Here is an 8,989-nt window from a genome sequence, read left to right as displayed (position 1 = left end):
TCAATCTCAATTATATATTATTTCTTCACATACCCAGATTCAAATCGTCGCCTTCCCTTCTACGTGCCATGTGTCTTTCTGGGTATGTCCGCTTAAAGTGCCTGAACATGGTCAAACACGATGGTAGAGAGCAACGTTTTAGCATTAATGTCAATTACCTGACATGACCTTCGACTACCGAATTCAATGCCAATGTCCATAAGTCTCTTTTACAATTGTACGTTGTTTGCGAGTATTCGTTGTATAATCCCCAACGGTTAAAATCGCGTTGGGAACCCTATCGACGTAATCAAATTGTCCGACTTTGAGATATACATTCATTCGCACTGTTCAAAGTCCAAGGTCAAAAGACCCTAATTAACTAAAGACAACTATTATAAAACTACAGAAACTTGGACTTTCGTCAATGCGACAAGAACAAGTCCATGGGAATTCTGTACAAACGCATGTTTTGCCCCGATGACCGAGTCTGGGTAGCTCTTATCTCCTTGAAAATAAAAAAATAAGTGCGCCCCTCCCTTTTTCATAATAATGGAATTTTTGAAGAGATATTGGAAATCAATAAGAATTTTCTGCGTGTTTTTTTGTCATGACAACGTCGTTGTATTTACACATGTGCACACGAGCTTCCACTGAACTGGATGTACCTTGACTAGTCACCAAACCACAATGTGATGGAGGGACTTTGGCCAAACACATCCATGCTACCAGCCGTATCATCTTCTTTGTTGGACAGCGCCTTCTCCCTGCACATGATAATTATCGCAATAATTGCGATTGCAATGCCACCGCAGCTTTTCCATGATTCGATTTAAAACTTGAAAAGTAATTATATTATCATTCCCTGTCCGTCGCATTGTAATTGGTCGAGCTGAACCATGTTATCGACCACAAATACGCAATAATGGTTTGTTTATGTGCCATGAATATGAATAATATAGCAAACATAGTAACTTTTCAGCCAAAAATCAATCACAAAATAAAATGGAACACTCTTTGGCCAAGTTTAGACACTTTTTTGGATTTGGAAAATTTTAAAGCGCGCGCAGTACTCACTGACAAGTTCTGAGGCCCAGTTGTCGTTCGCGTGGGAAATTCAATTCGTAAATTTTGACGATTTTTCGGGGTTCGTTGATAATATAATGGAAATGACAGACTCCGCGCTGACCATTAACGTTTATTTGTGGGTGCGGGCTCGAGGATAGCCAAAATTAACGGGGTTGGCAAGCCTCGCCCGTTAATTTTTGGCTTTCCTCTCACCCTTGCCCACAAATAAACGTTAATGGTCAGCGCTTCGCCCGTTATTTCTATATTAAAATATTCATTCGCACTTCTATTTTTGGTATTTGTTCCCTGAGATATTTTATAATGCGAATTTACAACGGCTAAGGATAATAGATTATTTAAAGTTAAAGACTTAACAATTTACCTATAATTATTTCTCGTGAACGATAATGTTATCCCAATCTCATCTTGGGTTTCTAATAATGCTATAGTTGTCAACACGGAGAAACTTAAAAGTATGGACAGTGCCTCTTGCCGAAAAAAATTATACTTATTACTAACACTGAGGCCTCTATTTGTGTCAAAATACACGAAGCAATTACCTCTAATTTCTCTTCTCACATCCTCTTAGGCGTTTCAATTGATTCTACTTTAAGTTGGGATGTTCACGTTGATAAGCTGTGTAAGAAACTTTCTATCAGAATTGGTATCCTTCGGAAACTACGTCCATTTGCCACTACGAGTACTCTTTTGGTTGTGTACAACGCACTGTTCCTTTCTTTGATTGATTATCTTCACCGTGTTTACAAACTCCAAGAAGAACTGGAAGAGTAATTTCAGGGTTGACATCCGTGTTCAATCACGAACTATCTTTTTGACTTTTCATGATATGACTTTGTTTGTGTATATACCGTCTATTTACTGTCTGTTCTGTGCTGTTTTGTGTCTATGTTTACAACTATTGTCTTGCGAATTCCGACCTACTGTCATTGGATTATGGATTGGTATGATTGCGATTATTTTACGTATTTTCTACATTTTACTGCGATATTGACATTTAAATAATTGAATGGCCTCATACCAATTATTTGGCTGACGTTTTTCATCTAATTCCATCAAACACCCGTGACGGCCGAAAAGTTAGAATTTTTTTATTATACTACGCTGAGAAAGAACAGTGACATTTTCTAAAGTCGTTAACGACAATAGTGAAGAATCTTAAAGATCCATCTTTACTTGATTCCTACAATGATTTACGTTTTCTTTGTCAGACAGACAGAAAGACAGACAGATAGATAAACAGACAGACAGACAAGACACAGATAAACAAACAGACAGAGACAGACAGAAAGACAGACAGACAGACAGACAAAGAGGCAAAGACAGAAAAAGACAGAGGAAGAGGCAGGGGAACAGGCAGAGGTAGAAAGAGACAGAGGAAGAGAATGTAAGGGAGACGAAGACGCAGAGACAGAAAAAGATCACGACAAATAGTGTCAGGCGAAGCCAGAGAGACGTTAAATCAGTATTATATTATCAGCGGAGATTATTATGATACTACATGGTACAAGGAATAGCTATACCTAATGCGAAGAATAGCGCCTCTTACGACCAATTCTAGATAATGCTACGGTCAAATTAAAGGTGACTTTGCATAATACCTCTGAAAGATATTTACGTGAAGGTCACTGCTCCAAAGGTCAAAACAGGTCAAACTTATGAACTGTAAATCGGTTGCCTAATTGTATACTTTATGGCCACATTACAACGCCTTCTGTAGATAACGTCTTGAACTGAACGACATCAATCGAAAAAAATGCAAACTTAGAAGAGAAGATTTACCACAACCAAGTCCCACATCCACTCCGCACCGCCACGTGTGTTGTATTTACACAAAAACGTCATTTTATATCAATTTTGCTGAGAGATTCCAGCCAAATTTCATTATTTTGACTTATATCGGGTACAACGGCACTTATCTGTTATATCGTAAATAGTGTATCTGGTCTATATAGGTCCTGATGAATATTGAATATGAATATATGAATAATCAATGAACAAAACTATTGATCAAAGTCTAATGAATAATGATTAAAATAAATAATGAATGCACCAATATATTTTTATTATGAACTGTAAACCGTAAGTGTTCGTGAGTATTAGATATTGTGAGACATTAAATAGCGGTGGCTACTTGGAGACTTTGAAACTGTTATTGAAGAGTATAGAGTCTTGAAAGAGCGTTAATGTAGAAAAGTGGGTACACTGATACAATGGCGTGAGTGTACAACAACGCCCTCTACGGCCTATAACGAGCATAGAGGTACCATCGCAACTGAGACAGTACATTCTGAAACGTTGCTTTGCTACTTATTTTCATCAGATTTTTAGAAACGCTGAGAAGCAGTTTACATGGCAGATTTACAGTGATTGTTAGTTACTTCTTTATTTCCAAGCTAAATGAAAACTTTGTGGCTGAAAACGGTCTAATAGTTATCTAATGATGATTAAATTGGTAGAGCTTTGACACTAGACATTCAAATAGTTTGATGTTTTGTTTGTGTTTCAGTAATGAAAATGATATTGCAAATTATGTAAACTTGAAATCGCTATTTTATGAACTTAGCTCATCCTTTACGGATTCATTGCATATTCAAAGTGTAAATTAGAACATTATAGAGGGCGCGCTTGCTCGTGTGTTGCACCACGCCGTCCGAATATACTCACCACTCTCCTTGAACTTTCCAATAAACTCCGGAAACAACAAACAAGCACACATTTTCAAGAAAGTCAACAATGAGTTTTCATTTGTACAGTGTCGTTGAATGCTGCTTGGTTGAGGAGAACAGTGCTTTAAAGTGTTTTATTGATTAGAGAAATTTTGAGAAAGTACGCCCTCTACAATTGCATATTGCTATCAACTTGCTAGTCTGGCTGGCTGCCCAATGCTGCCACTGGTACGTTCCTCAACAAGGTTTGTTATGCAATGCCGATAATATCACGATATCAATTACACTATACATTGAGTCTTCGGTGTCGCTGATGTAATACAGGATTAATCTAACACGACTAAACTTGTTGGTTACATTGTCAGGGATTGTTACTGATAATGACGATAGCCATGATATTACTTGACATCGTCGGGAAATTTAGCGATTTAAACACAAAGCGACATGTACTTTATAGTCTTGACAACGCAGTCATTCAATTTACTAGCCATAGGTGAACGCCTTATGGTCGCTACTGTGAACAGCGTGTGCACAGAGCTTTCGCCGACAATCGAGTCGTGCGACTTTTATTGGCAAATGACTGCGACACGATCCCTTTGCACACAAACACGCCCACGAACTATCAATCTTTTGGGATCAAAGTTTAATGAAAGTAGAGAGTACGGTGTCGACAGATTTCATGCGTGAGAATGCGTTTTGCGAACAGAAAAAATCCGGACTGTCATCGGCCCTTTTATTGCATCATAGTATGAATATTTAGGAATCCAAGAAACCTCGTCATATCAGTTTACTCAATAAAGCCGGCCAGTCACAGCTGTATGACATGAGCTAAATCCCTTGATTGATTGCATAGCGCAGCTAACGGTGAAATAAGGTGCGGGATCGCATAAATGCTTTGGCAGCCGAGTATTTCCAGCATCCACACAAGTTTTGGACTTTTCGTCTCCTAATAAAAATCAATTCTCTGTGTAAAAGAGGAACATCCATTTATTCACATACAACATAATTTCTACGTTGGAAACAAGAAGATACTAGTTAGTGTAAAACAATTACAATCTTATCATCAAAACATTTGAACTCATTTTTGGTCAAGTATGCTGTCTTGGGTATGTTTACTCTGCCATGGAGCCCTGAGAAAGAAGCGTGATGGGCGTAATCGCTTCTGACTCCAGAACAAAATGGTTTGAATATTAAAACTTGCTTTCAAAAGTCCAGCTACCTTTTCCCCACTTCTTTCGTTTTTTCTTACAAGCGTAGCTGGTGTACAAACCACTGAGGTAAGCCAATACGGCTCCAGATGCCCTGATTGTGACCGTCATTCCACAATGTTATTCAAAAGTGAGCGGCGACCGGAAGGAACGGCACCCTCGCAATGTTCAATAAAGGAAGTCACTGTACTACAGACGATAGGAATATCACAATCCATAGCTTTAATGCGATACGAGATACAGGGCAATTGGCAATGCCCACCGTGGAATATTTACGAGATTACTGTGTTTGAACCTAGCTGTCACTTGCTTAGTGAACCTTTGAGAAGCTAATAAAAGTCGAACACCGTAGCTACATGTAGCATTGTTAGAATTGTCTTAACACACGGATAAAATGGGGAGTAACGTGAAAATTTCAATTTATAAACCAATACGTTTCGGATATTTGATAAAATTTTCATAAGGGTGATTGAGCGATGGGATTGGAACGTGTTTGTTTGACGGCTTTTATTTTTAACGCTCGGATTTATTTTTCACGTCGGAAGGATTGAGTCAAAACGCGATTGATGTCCAAGCAGTCACGCTCCACGCTAGTCTGCAGCTGTGGTAAGCCGAGATATTGTTGACGAATTAGGCAGAAGGTCTGAGCGGTAGGATCCGATTCACTGTTTACACGCGTACTTTATTCTCTTTTATTCAACCTCTTTCATGTGTCGTCCCCTTGCTTCGCTGTTCTTTACATCTGCTCTCGTTCTTTGTTTTCCTTCATCCCTGTCTCGTCGAGAAGTCGAAGAAAATGCCATGCTCTAATATCAAATTGAACGAGTTCGATTTTGGAAAGTCTTTATTACTATATATACTGTACGCTGCCGCCCTCGGACATGATTGGGGTGGTGGATTATTTATGTATAACACAATTAGATCGGATATCCCATAGTCCTCTTTATCAGCGGAGACATGGTTACTAGAAAAATACTAGAACACTCGCATGATTTTAACAACCCAGTGTGGTAAATGCCAACCAATATTATGCTACACTGTACAAAACAACTCTATCGCGTGTTTTGGTGGTCAATTTCGTGTCTGAAACGCATCGTAGTGGAGGTTTTTCATCGTTACCCTTTTCTTTCGCCGCTACTTACGTCTACCCTTAAAGTCGTAAAATTGCTTGTTTGAACAAGGAGTGACACAGGCGGGGATAAGCCAGAGATTTTGCAAACTTCTGTACGTGCGCGTCGAAAGTGAAAGACTTAAACTTTTAACTCTGAGTCAGTTTTCTCTCACGGAAAAATCCAACCATTCTCATTCTGTTCAAACTACGTAGGACCGCCTTGCAAATTTTGATACCACAGAAAAAATTTCCCTTATGTCGCTGCTTGAGATTCTAAATGGTTGCCATCCCTGTGTAAAACACTACGAGCAAACAATTCATTTCCGATTTTAAAAACAATAAGGCTTTGAATTTTTTTATTCAAAGAGCTTCAAAACGAGCTAGGACAATAGGAAGACAAATAAATCAATTGCAAGGGAGTCCGAATATCTGTTTTCGAGGCGAATTCTGCCTTACCTGATTAATACAAAATTGCAAACGGCCATGATTGGTGATTGGTGGGTTGGCATATTATATCAATGTCTTACTTTTCTCGTCTGGTGTCGGTTTTACACCCAGTGTAGTATTTAGATATTGTACCGCTCGCACCGGTGCAATATCTAAATGTTGCACTGCACCGATGCAACATCTCATTTTGCATATTACCACACCAAACGAGTCCAACATTGTGAAAAGGTGGTGCTTTCACGCCGGGAATAAAACGTGAGTGTGATACAACAAAAGAAAGGGCAACAAATGACATCAGAAGATACTTTACCAGCAATATTCACCCTATACAATTTACATTACAACTTTTATCAAAATCCAAGGATACGTTTGCTGCCTCTGGAAGATGGCCTCCAGGTGAACGTAAATGAGACTGTTGTAGGATTCTTTGTTAGTAATTTGGACATTGGAACACTCTTCCACCTGGCCCTTCAATTCTAACACTCCTATTTGATTGCCTTACCTTTTCCGGAATCAGACATCTTCGGTACTTTTGATGACCCTCCTTGCATAACTCGGCCGAGTTAAAACTGCTGCTCTATACTTGTTCTCTGCAATGACAGTATAGGATGTTTCTGCAATTACATTCGCAGTTTATCTTAGATTTTTAGACCATGTGTTCACACACGTGAGCTAATGTTGTAGCGATGTCTGTGTGTGTTTGTGTCTGTCTGTCTGGATGTCTGTTTGTTTACACGATAGCTTCAAAACACCTGAACGGATTTTAGTCAGATTTGGTGGACAGATACCATATGCTAATGGCAAGAACAAATTTGATCCTGTTTAGTGAGGCTTGCATACTTCATGCTCATTTGCATAATTAATGATTTTAGAAAAAACAGACATACAATGAGAACGGCTGCATAGAATTGGATGAAATTTGATAAAAATGTTGATCACACAAGGATTTATTCCAAATGAAAGACATAAAGGTGTGACATGAAAGTTAATTGCTAATTTGCATATTTGATAAACTTTCCTAATTAGAGATATAGATATGAAATTAACAAAACTTGGTACGTGTATTGAAGATACAATGATACAACACTAATGAAAGTCATTAAGCATCTGCGAGAAACTGAGGCAAATCTTAATTTATACATTTAATGAACTTACCTAATTAAGGTTATTGGAAGATATTCTGATGCAACGTTATGGAATTTATTAAGCATTTTTACTTCAGCAAATTCCTAATTTGCATATTTAATGAACTTTCCTATAAGGGATATATATCATAATTGACTTGGTCAAAATTGACAGGCTTGCTCAATACATTGAAGAAACTATAATGACATACGTTTATATTTTTTAGAACATCTAATTACTTATTTGAATATTTAACGAATTTTTCTAATTAGGGATATATCTCGATTGACTTTATCAAACCTTACATGTACATTGAAGAAATATGATAAAATATTCAATGAAAGATGTTAAGCATTTTTACACCAGCAAGTTACTAATTTGCATATTTAACTAACTTTCCTTATTAGGTATGTGAGACTGGAGGGACTCTAAAACGTACATGAAACTTGTTATGTATATTTATGAGACAATTATGTTATATGAGTGAAAGACATTTTGAATTTTCATGTCAGCTAATGTTTAATTTGGATAAGTTCACAGAAAAATGCAAAATATGTTGAACACGAGAGCATTTTCATTTCATAACTGCTGGGCATTTTGACAGTGTAAAAATCACACAATTCTACATATAACCACACCTGCATGGGTAATTTAAACTCTTTGCCACCTAAGGCAGAATGTGCCTCTGGAACAGATAATCAGACTCTTTTACGGCACACTTCTGAACTACCACTTGAGGGAGTTCATTTTAGCTCTCTGAGTAAGAAAAAATTTAACCGTCTTATTTTTCATAAATCGAAATCATATTTTTACTCTGGGCTAACACAAGATGGCGGCCATTTTTCAATATCAAATCTCGATATACGTCAGGAAGTTTGCTTTGCTTGTACCAAACTTTGCACTGTAATCCTTGATTTTTATTCTTGATTTGATAAGAGAATGGTTGAAAGTTTCATTAAGGAAATACTAAGCAAATGTTTAGAAGTCTTTCACTTTCAAGGCACATACTACCTTCATATTACATCAAATTCTAAACATCTCAAGAAAGTGAAATCCCGTACTTCATGGCCCAGTGTAACAGACGGCGACATCTAGAGATGAGTGGGTATGTCAATGCATTATTTTCAGCGACATATGTATGATTTCCTTTATCAATGCACATAACGCCAGTAGGGTGGAGAGAGAGAGAGAGAGAGAGAGAGAAGAGAGAGAGAGAGAGAGAGAGAGAGAGAGAGAGAGAGAGAGAGAGAGAGAGAGAGAGACTGTGATCTCGCCTGCCGAGGCGCTGCTGACTGAATATTACTGACCTTACCTCAGTTGAAAGTTTTCCATCGATTAATGTATCTGTCGACTGTTGGAGGTAA

The sequence above is a fragment of the Ptychodera flava genome (assembly GCF_041260155.1).
Source record: "Ptychodera flava strain L36383 chromosome 23 unlocalized genomic scaffold, AS_Pfla_20210202 Scaffold_23__1_contigs__length_28996876_pilon, whole genome shotgun sequence".
Taxonomy (NCBI): Eukaryota; Metazoa; Hemichordata; class Enteropneusta; family Ptychoderidae; genus Ptychodera; species Ptychodera flava.
Note: the sequence above shows the minus strand (reverse complement) of the source record.